Here is a 15271-nt window from a genome sequence, read left to right on the forward strand (position 1 = left end):
CAAATCATGTTTCTCTTGTCAATGTGGTTGGATCTTTTTTTTTTTTTTTTTTTGACAGGCGGAGTGGACAGTGAGAGAGAGAGACAGAGAGAGAAAGGTCTTCCTTTGCCGTTGGTTCACCCTCCAATGGCCACCGCTGCAGCCGGCGCACCGCGCTGATCCGATGGCAGGAGCCAGGAGCCAGGTGCTTTTCCTGGTCTCCCATGGGGTGCAGGGCCCAAGCACCTGGGCCATCCTCCACTGCACTCCCTGGCCATAGCAGAGAGCTGGCCTGGAAGAGGGGCAACCGGGACAGAATCCGGCGCCCCAACCGGGACTAGAACCCGGTGTGCCGGCGCCGCAAGATGGAGGATTAGCCTATTGAGCCACGGCGCCGGCTAGTGGTTGGATCTTGAGATCAAAATAGCATCTTCCTATTTCCTTGCTAAAATATGATTTTGGTACCTTTCTGAGCAGAGGGTTGTATATCTAGGGTAGACTCTGGCTTACAAAGTCATCTCCAGGGAGTGTAGGTCTGTCCTACGCATATGGTCATATGGTCACCGCTAAGAGCAAAAACAAAAAAATGAGGAAGGGGGAATTCCACTTCCCACAGGAGAGCCTTGATGATGTTTGTCAAGAGCAAGAACAATAGAATATACCAGAGCTACTATTGACTCAACAGTTACTTTTTGGAGTTACCATACATATCACATGATCTCTGAGCATTCCTCAGGAACCTGGATCATGGGGCACCTGTTAAATGCATTAAATCTTTGAGGACTGTCTTATGGTCTCCAGTTGCATCCATTTTATTGCAAAAGACCGGATTTCAACCTTTTTTGTGGCTGAGTAGTATTTCATCATGTATCTATACCATAATTTCTTTATCCAGTCATCAGTTGATGAACATCTGGATTGATTCCATATCTTATCTATTCTATTGTGAGTTGAGCTGCTATAAACAGGGTACAGATAACTCTTTTCATATGCTGGTTTCATTTCCTTTGAGTAAATTCCCTGGTAACTAACATACAGATTACAAAAATGAATGTATATCAGCAAAATTGACATTTTGAGATTCAATTATTATTTACAGCCTTTATCTGTGCTATTGAGGAACAGAGGGTTTTCTACTTTCTATTTGTTGAATTCTGCATTTACTGGAGGGTTAAGCTTGTGACTATAAAGGGAATTTAAAGTACATCATAAATATTAAATGAAAAATAAGAAGGGAGGGTGGGAGTTAGAGGGGCTGAGGGTAGGGTCTGAAGTATAATTATGCATTTAAAACTGTATATATTAAATACATGAAGTTTGTTCCCTTTTTATAAATTAAAAATTTTAAAATGCATTAAATCTTGTCAAAATCAGGAAAAGTGAAAGGTGGGAGATGACTTCTGGAGAAATTTTCATATATGACAATGCTATTTGGGAGGCACATTTCTGGGATGATACCATAAGGAGTCCAGCATATCTGCTCCCCAGCCAACGCTTTAGCTGATGAAAATCATTTTTTAAAAACAATAATCAAAGCCTATAGAAGTTATTCTAGGGAGAAACATTCATTCAAGAAAATCTACTGAATCTCAGTATGAATAGTAAGACCCTGTAGCATTTGAGCCATCCCCTACTCCATTATCCTCTCTCCTCTCCCAGCTCATTGTGAAGGTCCACCCTGAGCATGTGCAACCAGAAGACAGAACTCCTTCTCCCCCAGTTTCTCACCTGGGAAGACATTTTCTGCCAGGCGGCTCAGGCTGCTGTGTTTCTTGATCTCCCCCACTCTCAGCACCATGTAGTTGAAGCTCTATTCCAGAGAAATGCCACAGAAAAGACTTTCTTCTCCTACCCAGTTCCAGTCGTGTCATATAAGCTGTATTCCAGGGGAGGAGGCTGATGATACTTGCCCCAGTCACCTCGGTCCTAGCTTGCTCATAGTGTGCAGATTATCTAGGAGGGGGTAAGCTGAGGAGCTCCATGGCTGCATTCACACTACACAAGGGGAGTGTCAGTCAGGGTTTGAAAGCATGGAAAATATATTCCTCAATACAATGCAATTAAATGAGGAAGAAGTAGCAGAATACAATTTGAGAAATTTACAAGTATGTGGAAAATTTACAACACGCTAATAAATAAACAATAGGTTAAAGAATAAATTGTAGGAATTTAGAAAATAATTTCAGATAAAAATATGAAGACACAGCATACCATAATCTATAGAATGTAGCTAATGCAGTTATTAGAGATAGATGTATAGTTTTTAAAACCTACATTTCAAAAGAAAAAAGGTCTAAGAAATTAGAAAAGAACAAATAAAACCCAAAGGAAGTGAAAACAATGAATGTATAAAGATTAAAGGGGCCAATGCTGTGGCGTAACTGGTAAAGCCACCACCTGCAGTACCAGCATCCCAAATGGAGGCCTGCTGCTGCTCCACTTCAGATCTACTCCCTGATAATGTGCCTGGGAAAACAGTGGAAGATGGAACAAGTGCATAGGCCCCTGTACCCACGTGGGAGACCCGGAAGAAGTTCCTGGATCCTGGCTCCAGTTTCACTCAGCCCTGGCCATTGTGGCCATTTGGGGAGTGAACCAGCAGATGAAAGATTCTTTCTCTGTCTCTCCCTCTCTTTCTGTAACTCTGTCTTTCAAATAAATTAAATCTTTAAAAAATAAGGATTAAAAATACAAAATGAAGTAAAGGACAGCAAATAATAGTAAAAAAATACAAAAAGTAGGTTCTTTTAAAAGTCTACAAAATTGAGAAAACTTAATAAGATTGACCAAGATAAAATGAGACAGGATTCAATCTACTAGTATCAGAAATAAAAGGACATTACTAATGACCTAGATAAATAAAAATATATTACTAATGCCCTAGAAGAATAAAAAATAATTATAGGGGATATTATATCATATGCCTATGACAACAAATTAAATAACCTAGATGAAATAGTCAAGTTACAGAATAAAAATTGTAGAAACTAACTCAAGAAGAAATAGAAAACTTACAATTTTTTTAAAGTAAAGAGATTGAATTAGTAATGAAAAAGTTTTCTACATACAAAACTCTAGGCCCTGATGGCTTCATTAGGAAATTGTGCCAAATGTTTAAATGAGAGAATTAACACCAATCCTTTACAAACTCTTCCAATAAGTAGAAGGGAAAGAAATACTTCTCGGTTTATTTTGAAACCAGTATTGTCCTGAGATAAAAATCAAAGATATCATAAGAAAAGAAGACCACAGACCCAATATTCTTATGATTACAGATGAAAAAATTTATAACAAAATATTAGCAAAGCAAGTGCAGCAACATATCAATGAATTTCACACAATGACCTTAGGGATTTAACTCAGGAATACAAGATTGGTTATATACACAAAAATCAAGTCATCTAATATAATATATTAACTGAATAATAGACAAAAAATTAATGATCATCTCAAAGGTCATAGAGAAAGATTTGACAAAATTCAGTCCATTTCCATAATAAAAAACTCTCAGCAAAGTAAGGTGCCTTATCAACGTAAAAAGGTATCTACAAAAAAAAAAAAACCTCACATATAATATCATACTTAAAGAATGAAAGACTAAAGCTTTTCTATTAGGAACTGGAACAAGACAAAAAAGTGTCTGGTCTCATCACTTCAATTTAAAATTGTATTGAAGATTCTAGCCAGAGAAATTAGTCAAGAAAAGGAAAAAGGAATGCAGATAGGAAGAGAAATAGAGCTATGTCGAAGTGCAGATATGATGTTCTATATGTGGGTTTGAAACCAAACTCCACAAAAGATTCCATAGTATCTGTATGTTTCCAGAGACCTGAATAACTTTCATTTTAGGATCCCACAAAGTCTTGTCTTTATATTTCTTTCTTTTTTTGTCTTTTATTTATTTACTTTACACTTATTATGCCATGAATTCATAAGGAATGGGTTCCAGCAGCTCAGGCTCCTTTCCATTGGTTCTGACAAAGTGGGCTTTGGGTGGAGCAGGCTGACGCTTTAGTTGAACCCAGGTACCCTTCTCTTTGGCTTCCTTCTTTTTCTGATCATTTTCCTTCACACGTTTCAAGAAGCTATCTCGGCTCTTACAGTGTTTAATGTGTTCAATACACACATTTATTCTCTTGGCAAGAATCTTCCCCTTCACTTGTTTGTTTACAACAATGCCAATGCTGGGTAGCATTGTAGACTCTTCCAGTTTTGCCATGGTAACATTTATGGGGCATTCCTTTTTGAACAGTACCCATTCCCTTGATGTCCACAAAGTCACCTTTCTTGTAAATGCGTCTGTATGTGGCCAAAGGAACAACTCCATGTTTTCTGAAAGGCCTGGAGAATATGTACCGGGTACCTCGCCTCTTTCCCTTTGTGTTCATCATCTTGGCGAATTACTGGAAGATGGTGGCTCTGGCCGAAAGCTGTCTTTATATTTCAAAGATGGCCTTCCTTACCCGTTGCTTCTTTTCCAGTGCTTAAAAGTCAGTGATAGAGTAACGTAAGAGAGAATTCAAATCAGGGCCAAACCTGTAATATAAAGGCCAGAGCTGAGGAAGTAGTGTTGAAATTAGGTGTTGATGAAACTTTATTAATTAGCTAACATCAGTTACAAAGTCAGAAACTGGGAAGATCGGAAATAAACTGGAAAGTGGAGACTAAGTCAGGTTGAGGCATGTAGTTCCAGACAGAGTGGAAAATGTGTGGGCATCAGAGGTCTGATTTTATGACTCCAATGGCATGGTGTGGGGAAAGGCCTGATGACTTATAGTAGAAAGGCTTAAGATATTCTGCCTCTAGAGACAACCTTTCATGAGAATATACCCAGTATTCCACCAGCTCTTCCTCCCCACCCCTGGGCTTTTATCTAACTGCTTCATGACATATGTGAAGCTACTTCATCAAGTTCAAGGAAATAGAATTAAAAGTAAGGGTTTATTTTGGTGATGGTGGTACAAACAATATTTTTTTTTCCAGAATGAATGGAAAACGTGTAGTGTGATAGAACTATGTATGCACAAATCTCATTGCCAAAACCATGTTTTGGAGGGAAAATAATATTCATTCTGATAAACAGTGTATTCTTGCTACTATTATCAGCTACTTAATTTTACATATTTTTTATTTTCAAAATCCAATAAACTTAGCCAGAATCTATGCCCAAGGGAATGACTGCCTTTTCATCTAAATTGCAAAGACTAAATGTGTTTAAACTTCCTGTCTTCACTGTAAGATTCTTCCTATTTTTTCCTTGAAAATAATAATAAGAGGCCTACCAAAAACAGGGCTTCAAGAGTGGTCTGCCCCAGTGCTGGCAATAAAGGGATGTATTGTCTGTAGAGAGTTTAAAATAAATAATACTGATGACAGCTTAGTGCACCTTTTATTGTCACTGTGACCTAAGCATTCTTAATAAAATCAGTGATAAAGCACTCCTCCATCCATGGCAGACCACGCCTACCACTGCACCCTTGAATCACCACTGTACTCATTATATTCCAGGATTTTTGCAGGCATTGCCTTATGAATTCTCATAACTCTCTAAAGTAATTATTTTCATTTTACAAAGATGCAAAATTGAATTTCAGAGAGGTTAACTCATGCAAAGTTAGGAAAAAAAGATAGTGAATGTTGTGGCTTTGCCTCAGTTCAAAGAGTTTTACAAGAAATAGAACTAAACAGTTGGCATCAGAATTGGTACCCATTAGTTGGTGTCACCTAAATAAAAGCCAGATTTTTACTTCAGTTGGTGTCTGGTGAGTCCACAGTCTATGCTCTTTTTTTTTTTCTTTTTGACAGGCAGAGTTAGACAATGAGAGAGAGAGACAGAGAAAAAGGTCTTCCTTCCATTGGTTCACCCCCCAAATGTCTGCTACGGTCAGCACTCTGCGCCGATTCGAAGCCAGGAGCCAGGTGGTTTCTCCTGGTCTCCCATGCGGGTGCAGGGCCCAAGCACTTGGGCCATCTTCCACTGCCTTCCCGGGCCACAGCAGAGAGCTGGCCTGGAAGAGGAGCAACTGGGACAGAATCCAGCGCCCTGACCGGGACTAGAACACTGGGTGTCGGCGCCACAGGCGGAGGATTAGCCTAGTGAGCCGTGGCGCCAGCCACACAGTCTATGCTCTTAAACACAACAAAATACCACTATTGTAGAAGTGTCTTGGTTTAAGGCTTTGGGACAGTTTCCTCTGGTTTAAGGATTAGAATTGTGTAGAGGGGCTGACGCTGTGGTGCAGTGGGTTATTGCCCTGGCCTGAAGCACCGGCGTCCAATTTCGGTGCCGGTTCGAGACCCCGCTGCTCCTCTTCCAATCCAGCTCTCTGTTATGGCCTGGGAAAGCAGTGGAAGATGGCCTAAGTCCTTGGGCCTCTGCACCCACGTGGGAGAGCTGGAAGAAGCTCCTGGCTCCTGGCTTTGGATCTGCACAGCTCCAGCAGTTGTAGCCGACTGGGGAGTGAACCATCAGATGGAAGACTGCTGTCTCTCTCTGTCTCTCTGTCTCTGTCTCTCTCTGCCTCTTCTCTCTGTGTAACTCTGACTTGCAAATAAATAAATAAATCTTAAAAAAATAAAAAATAGAATTGTGTAGAAAGAATTATCTGCCAAGAACAAGAACGGAATGGTAAGAACACTGGATTTGGAGCCTACCACATTAAGATTGAATCTTGACTCTACTGCCTACTAACTGAGTGATCCTGGGCAATTCATTTCACCTCAGTGAGCCTCACGTTCCACACTGTAAATGTACACCTGCTCCACACAGTTGCTTTGAGGGTTAAATGACCTGGAGTATAGGAAAGTGACTGGCACATAAAAGGCATTCAACAAATGCTGGTTTCCTTCCTTAACACTCGACCAAAGAAAACTATCTAGAGTTACAGCCAAAGTCCAAATTTATCATGATCCTATGCCCCTACAAACAAAGGCATCATCCCCTCTCCCTCAATTTCTAGCCCACCTACCCCAACGCAGTTAAGGAAATCTTGCAATTCTGCATGAAAACAAGAAGCTTCATCTTGTGGGAATAGATGAGTAGATTAGTATGACTTGGACTATGGGTAGCAGAAAAGCTAACATAAACTAACTTAAATGAGTTAATTTTTTTTTATCTCACATGACTCAAAGTCCAAAAATATTACAGGTTTTGAACACGGTAAAATCAGGTCCCCAGTTGTATTTCTCTTAGCGCAGCCCTCCTCTATGTGTTTACACTTTGGTTTCAATGGCTTCCTTCAAGGAAAGTGACTGTCAAAAGTCATCAAGGGAGTAGCCAGGATCCAGGAGTTTCTTCTGGGTCTCCAACACAGGTGCAGGGGCTCAAGGACTGAATAAAATCAGTGTCTGTTATAAAATTCAACAATGGCCACTGCGATGATGTTTAAATTATGCAAGAGTTTCATTCTTACTCCCAGTACAGACTTTTCAAGGTCACCCACCAGAGGCATCAGTACCCAGCTTTTCAATGAAAATCTGAATATGGGATGGAAAATAGATGACTACTACGTGAAGTAACTTGTTGCAGTTGATTTCTCAACAATGTTGCAGTGGATTCGTTACTGAGAGGAGGAGCATGGTGGGGGCAAGAAGCGTGGAGTCACCACACAGACCCTGGGAGTCCGGTGAAAGCAGGCCTGAGGAGAGCAGCCCACAGACTCGTTTATTTCAGTTGGTACAACATCTTATATAGCCAAGACCAGCCAATCCGGTCAAGGTGTGGTCAATGCCCCAACCAATCACAGCCTGTTGCCAGGCAGTTTCCAAAGCCATCCAATCACAGCCTGTTGCCAGGCAGGCTCCGTTGCCAGGTGGGATTCAAAGCCATTCCTGAGTAACTGACGCTCGCTTGCCAGTGGCCATCTTGGCATGGCCTTCTCATTCCACCACAGTAACTGACCACCTGGTAGGGGGGAAGAGTGAGCTTATTCTGTTAAGATGTAGATAGTCAGCATGAGAACCTAGAGTGAGATGAAAATCCTAAATTGTCCTGGCCCAGTGTAAGGAGAACTTATTAAGAAATAGAGCTGGATTTTATTGAATGACCTGACTTGCAAGTTAGTAGATTCCCTGCTACCAGAGGGATTTAAGGACCTGTTGAATGACCCTTAGGCATGGAGACTATATAAGGACTTTGTCTGCTAAGAAAGAGGGTGGGAGAAAAGACTGCAAAGGTCACTTCTAGCGCTACTATGTTTGAATTTGATGATGGATCTGTGATTCAGTTCAAAATAAATCGACAAACACCTCTCAGCAAACTAATGAAGGCATATTATGAGAGACAAGGCCTGTCAATGAGATAGATTACATTTGCATTTGATGGACAACCAATCAATGATGCAGACACACCTGTGCAATGGAGCTGGCCAGCGAAGATACTATTGATGAATTCCAGCAGTGACTAGCCCAGTGAGCAAGACAGTTTGTCTTTGGGGAAATGGATTTTAGAGGGCATTTCCTTCCCTTCTTCTGTGTGTCTTTGGATTAGCTTTAAAATAGAAAGCAAATGAATATGCCAATCACAAGATGCTCCTCAAACTCGAGACACTAAGTACCCAAATGATTTTCCTTTCATTGACATGTTCTATGTGCATCTCAGAGCTTCATCTGCAGGGTTGAATTTTCATTATCAAATAAATTGATGAGTACTCTTCTTTGTTTAGCAAACTAGGTGTTATTTTCTATGACATTCCTTTCTAAACCTGTTGCTCCAAGGATTTTAAGCAATGATCTTTTGTTTCTGCCATTCATTCTCCCCATTTGAAGCAGTAGTCCCAGGTTAAACATGTAGTATACTCACCCTAGGATTCAGTTCTTTTTGGGAACATAGGAAGAATGATTAGAAGTACTTGTGGGGGGGGAGGGGGCGGCGCTGTGGTGTAGAGGGTAAAGCAGCCGCCTGCAGTGCCAGCATCCCACATGGGCAGCGGTTCGAGTCCCGGCTGTTCCATTTCTGATCTAGCTTTCTGCTATGGCCCAGAAAAGCAATAGAAGATGGCCCAAGTCCTTGGGCCCCTGCACCCACGTGGGAGACCCAAAAGAAGCTCCTGGCTCCTGGCTTCAGATTGGCACAGTACCAGCTGTTGCAGTCATCTGGGGAGTGAACCAGCGGATGGAAGACCTCTCTCTCTCTCTCTCTCTCTCTCTCTCTTTCTCTTTCTCTCTGCCTCTGCCTCTCTGTAACTCTGCCTTTCAAATAAATCAATCAGTCTTAAAAAAGAGAAGTACTTGCAGGGGTCTACTGTCATAGACGACGAAGAAATGCATGTATCTTAAGGGTTTATATCTATCATTGTGCTATGTGTTCTGCCTATACACATTCATTTTTCTCTCCTTTCTTGCCCTTTTATGTATTTTAAAATTATTCCTCCATCAGATTGTTGGTTATACATTCTATTAATAGTTAATCTAGAGTAGTGGCATTGAAAGTGTAGTCCACAGACCTTAGATAGTTCCTGAGACTCCTTAAGGGGATCTACAAAGTCAAAACTGTTTTTTCATAATAGTAAGAAGGCATTTGCCTTTTCCACTGTAATGATGTCTGCACAGATAGTGCAAAAGCAATGATAGGTAAAACTGCTGATGCCTTAGCAAGAGTCAAGGCCGAGGCACCAAACTGTATGAGAATACTTCAAAAAAGTCATAGAAAATGGGGTTAAAATATGTTTATTTGGGTTCAAAGAATTTTTTAAATCCATGAATTTGAGGAGGCTTCAAAAGTTTATGAAATGCATATTATGAAAAAAACTATGCAAAAATTCCAAGATTTTTGTACTAAAATAAACATCTTTTAATTCCCTTTTTTGTAGCAGCTAGTTATTGCATTCTTTACCATTATGCACTTGAAGAGGGCAGGGGAAGCCAGTTTCAGGTAAGAATGTCTTTGATAGTTAATTTTATTAAACATCAACTCTTGGATACATATTTTTCTTTTTTTAAAATATTTATTTATTTTTAAAGCTTTTATTTAATGAATACAATTTTCATAGGTACAACTTTGGGAATATAGTGGTTTTTCTCCCCATTCCTACCCTCCCTTCCCCATTTCCATCCCATCTCCTACTCCCTCTTCCATACCATTCTTCTCTATGATTCATTTTTAATTAACTTTATATACAGAAGGCCAACTCTATATTAAGTAAAGATTTCAACAGTTTGCACACACACACACACACACACACAAAGTATAAAGTACTGTTTGAGAACAAGTTTTGGAGTTAATTCTCATAGTACAACTCATTAAGGACAGAGGTGCTGCATGGGGAGTAAGTGCACAATGACTTTGTTTGAAAGGCACAGTTACAGAGAGGCAGAGGCAGAGGCAGAGGCAGAGACACAGATCTTCCATCTTCTGGTTCACTCCCCAAATGGCTGCAATGGCTGGAGCTGTGCCAATCCGAAGCGAGGAGTCAAGAGCTTCTTCCAAATCTCCAATGTGGGTGCAGGGGCCCAAGGACCTGGACCATCTTCCACTACTTTCCCAGGCCATAGCAGAGAGCTGGTTTGGAAGTGGAGTAGCTGGGACTTGAACTGGCGCCCTTATGGGATGTCGGCACTGCAGGTGGCGGCTTTACCTGCCATGCCACAGTGTCAGCCCCATATATCTTTCTTAACATTCTGTTTTAACAAAATGGGAAGTAGATATAAAGCATTTCTGATATATATCTTAGTTTGGTGGTTGATGGGAGGAAAACTATTTGTATTGTAGTTTTGTTGGAGTTACACACTGAACTAGCATTGTTATTCATAGAAAACTGCTTTTTAATTGAAAGAATGAGAGACAACCTATGGCTTTTTCGGAGTTGAGTATTTTGCAAATATTTTCTTTAAAAAATGAAAAAAGAAGTCAATCACTCCAGAGACTTCAGACAGCATTTGTTGCCAATGATAAAATTCAAGTTTTTCAATAAAAACTGAAACTCTTTAAAAATTTCATCCAGCATAGTGAGCTTGAGAATTTCTAAATATGCAAACTTTTATCTGTGCTTTTTGGAAATATTAACCAATGTGGGCTTTTAAATATTGTGTTCCAAAGTGTGTCATCACTTGGAAGATCTGTGTAATCCCAGGAACCAATATTTTTTCAAAATCATTGTGTGATTTTACAGAACCATACATAGGCAAAAAACATATTAAAAGGGCAAGATCAATAAATTTTAATGAAACAATATGCAAAGTTCATTGATACAGTTTCAGCCTACATTTTTAAATTAAACTTAAAGGATAATACTTTTCAAACTTTGGTTTAGTATCTAAAGAAACTGGCCAGTTATCAGAAGAGCTCTTTAAAACACTTCTTTTGTCCAACTATATCTCTGTATGAGGTCATATCTTTTTCATATTCTCTTCTACAAAATCAATATATGATAACAGACTGAATGCAAAAGCAATTGTAAGAATCCAGTTGTCTTCTATTAAGCCAGACATTAAATAGACTTATAGTAGCATAAAACAATGGCGCATTTATCAGTATGTTTTTTTCAATTTAGAAAATATAGGTTTTTTGGACTTCTATTTTTTTAAACCTAATGGGTTTATGGTTGTTATTTTCAAATGAATTAATTAACATTTCAACACTTGTTAGTTTTAAATCTAATATAAACATTGATACTTACAGCTTACCAAAAAAGCCCAAAAGTTCTTTGGTGTCATGGAGTCTTGGTAAAGTCACCAACAAAATTGTCAATAGCATTGGTGCCTTCAGTGGGCACTGGTGGCATAGGTTGCAACACTCTGCCAACTATTTGAAACATAACCACATGATACAGAGCAGAATAGATGGAAATGATATGCATACATGACAACCAGCATAGCTAGTTACCTAGGGCATAAATGAGACATCCCTAGAGAATTCCTGAATGACCTGGTACTCCATAAATTTAAATGATCTTGGATTTTTTCAGCGTGAATGCGGGTTTTGCAGCTGACCCTACACTGTCCCTAGGCTAGTGTATCCTGGAAAACTTGAGTTATGCATGTAAATAATTCAAAGCATTTCTTATAATATTCAGTTCTAAGAAATATGTAGCCAGCATCCAGGCTAAATTTATAATGTTGTGAAGCTGGAGGAATAGGGCCAGAGAGGAAAAATTTAGCCTACTTACCCAGGAACTGGAAAAACAAAGATCACTACCTTTTGTAGAGTTGATAAAATGGATAACATGCATGAGGGCCTGAGTGCGTGTTCGCTCAGCACAGCCACAGGTACTCCCTCTATCTGACTATAAAGTCTCTAATTATTTGGCTGTTCCTCTTAGTCCTCATACTGACCTGTATTCCCTGAGCTACTGTCTCAAAACTCAGGGAATCATGGGTGGTGGCTTAGGTACTGCTTACTCACTTTCCTTTATGACTCGGAACTAATCAAGTTCTAATGGCCTCTTGTATCAAATGATTAACTACCAGGTAAAACTGCTTTTCATCATTCAAATACCAAGCCACCTGGAAATGATGGTGCTTCTCAGAGGCCTGAATAAAGGACATGCGTATTATTTTATTTTATTTATTTATTTATTTATTTGACAGGCAGAGTAGATAGTGAGAGAGAGAGACAGAGAGAAAGGTCTTCCTTTACTGTTGGTTCACCCTCCAATGGCCGCTGCGGCCGGCACATCGCGCTGATCCGAAGCCAGGAGCCAGGTGCTTCTCCTGGTCTCCCATGGGGTGCAAGGCCCAAGTACTTGGGCCATCCTCCACTGCACTCCCTGGCCACAGCAGAGAGCTAGCCTGGAAGAGGAGCAACTGGGACAGAATCCGGCTCCCCGACCGGGACTAGAACCCCGTGTGCCGGTGCCGCAAGGTGGAGCATTAGCCTATTGAGCCGCGTCGCCAGCTGGACATGCGTATTTTAATCACCAGCTTTTATTGGCAATTTTCTGTTGGTAGGCTACCAGCACATCGTTCCTTTCTTCCTGTAACTATACTCCAGTTATCTTCTGGGAGACGACTGTACTACCCATTTTCAGTCTATATGCTTCCAGATTCAGCATTCCAGCCCTCATTCAGGGATAGAACTTGTGCCATGTGCCTAAGTCCTTCACGGAATGCATTGTCTTGGCCACAGTGAATGGCCTAAGAATGAGCCTGATTGAAATGACTCATACCCCAAGAAAGAAATTTTTATTCTTCCCAGTTGGACTAACACAAGATTTCAAGTCTGGAGCTAGAAAAATTCTCCTTAGACTTTGAGGTAAGATCCTATCTGAGAAATGAAGTCAACAAAGTAGGTGGCAGTGCTGAAAAATTGCAAAGAATCAAGTCCTGATCTCACTATTGTACCCTGAATCCAGCTGTGGCTGGAATTAGACAAGCGCCAAACTTCTCTGTTTTGTGAAACAATAAATGCCTCCCTCCCCTTTTCTCCTTAAGCCTGTTTGTGTTGAGATTCTTTTTACCTACAACAGAAATGATGCTAACTTATAAATTATTGACTTCTAGGGCAGCAGTGCATGTAGATTTCTAGCCCCACAACTGACCCACTGTTTTCTAACATTCTTCGACCATTATTTCAACATTGTACTGAAATTTGTTAATGAATCTCTTCCACTCTTCTCTGCACACAAGGAAGTCAAGGTTAAGCTTTTTGTTTGGGCCTCTGCAATTTACTCTTTTAATTTGACTCTAGAGGGTAATTCTTTCTGAGAAACTTTGTTAAATTTATTTCCTGATGGTGAAGAATTAGAAAACTCCAGAGAAGAGGATCCTTCTCTCTCATCCACATCAAGATGCCCCGCCCCCAGCAATTGTGTTATATACACACCCACATGCTCATCTTACCAAGGGGTAGTCATCATGAGACTCTAGTTTCTACCACATTTTGCGTAGATGTACTTCTTGCCTCACTTGCTCAGTTTTTATAGCCCAACTGTCCTTGTCCATTTTCCATGGTAGAACAACTTGCCTATATTTCACTTAGCCCAGTAACCTCCCTAAACAGTTTTATTGTTTTGGGAGCCAAAAGGGTTGTAAGGGTTTTGGTGGTAAAATTGTAAAGAAATCAATAGGGACTTGACTTGAAGCTGAATGTCACATAATGCTGGAGATTCGTAATGCTGTGAAGCTGGGGGAATAGGGCCACAGAGGAAACATTATTCAGCAGGAACCCACAGAAAGAAACGTGTCAGCGCTTTATTCCAACTACTCATTTTCCAAGGAGAGGATCATTCATTTTAAAAGGAATCATGGGTTTGAATTAATCTCAAATACTAAAAATGAGTCACTGACAAGTGAATGAGTACATCTTGCAAGCATCATTTGTTGAAAAGACTATTCTTTCTCCAGAGTATGCTCTTAACACCTTTATAAAAAATCAATTGGCTGTATTATGTGGATTAATGTCTATAGTCTTTGTTCTGTTCCACTGACCTATCTATAATGTTTTATAATAGTACCATGCTGCTTTAATTACTATAGCCTTGTAGTGTGCTTTGAAATCAGGTATTGTGAAGTCTCTGGCTTTTTGCTCAGGATTGCTTTGACTATTTTGAATATTTTGTAGTTCTATATGAATTTTAGGATTCGTTTCTATTTCTGGGAAGAATGCCACTGGTACTTTAATGGGAATTACATTGAATCTGTAGACTGCTTTGGGTAGTATGGACATTTTACCAATATTAAACCTGCTAATCCATTAACATGAAATATATATTTCCTTTTTATTTTTTGATGTTCTCTATCTCTGTTGAATTTCTCATACACAACATGCATTGTTTTCCTCATTTTTTGCATGGTCTTTTTCTCCTGTATCTTATTGTGTGTCCTTAGGATCATTATTTTAAAATCTTTTTCAGACATTCCATAGTTTTCCTTCAAATCATTTCTAGAGAATTGTGGTGTCCCTTTGAAGGTATCCTGCTTCTTTGCTTCTTCATGTTTCTTGTGTTCTAATATTTAAGTCTGTACATCTAGACTAACAGTTCCTTCTTCATTATGCAGTAGCTTTCATTGGAAAACTTATCTTTTGCGTAGTTGAAATGCGCGGTTTCAGTTGAGCGGTTGCTGTGGCTTTTGTTCTAGATGAACCCAGAAGTGTATTCTTTGCGTAACTTCTTCAGTTGTAATCAATGTCAACAGAGTCTATGAGTGCTACAAGTGTCTGGAGTGAAGGCATTTCTGGAGGTAGTGGTGTGAATTTTCAGTACACATGGGATTCCACAGCACTTGGGGAAAAGAACTCTGAACCTGGAAATCTATATCCAGCAAAAAATATCCTTCAAGTATAAAGGTGGCGCAGGCATTTGGTGCAGTAGTTAAGATGCCACTTGGGTTATCTAACAAAGTATGTACAAGATCA

General features: G+C 39.8%; 1 pseudogene; it reads right to left on the minus strand.

Annotated features, from left to right (window-relative positions):
- Positions 1–3892: 3892 nt before the first annotated feature.
- Positions 3893–4499, minus strand: LOC100350691 (large ribosomal subunit protein eL21-like; annotated as a pseudogene).
- Between the last annotated feature and the right edge of the window lie 10772 nt (positions 4500–15271).

Source organism: Oryctolagus cuniculus, chromosome X (genome assembly GCF_964237555.1).
Source record: "Oryctolagus cuniculus chromosome X, mOryCun1.1, whole genome shotgun sequence".
Taxonomy (NCBI): domain Eukaryota; kingdom Metazoa; phylum Chordata; class Mammalia; order Lagomorpha; family Leporidae; genus Oryctolagus; species Oryctolagus cuniculus.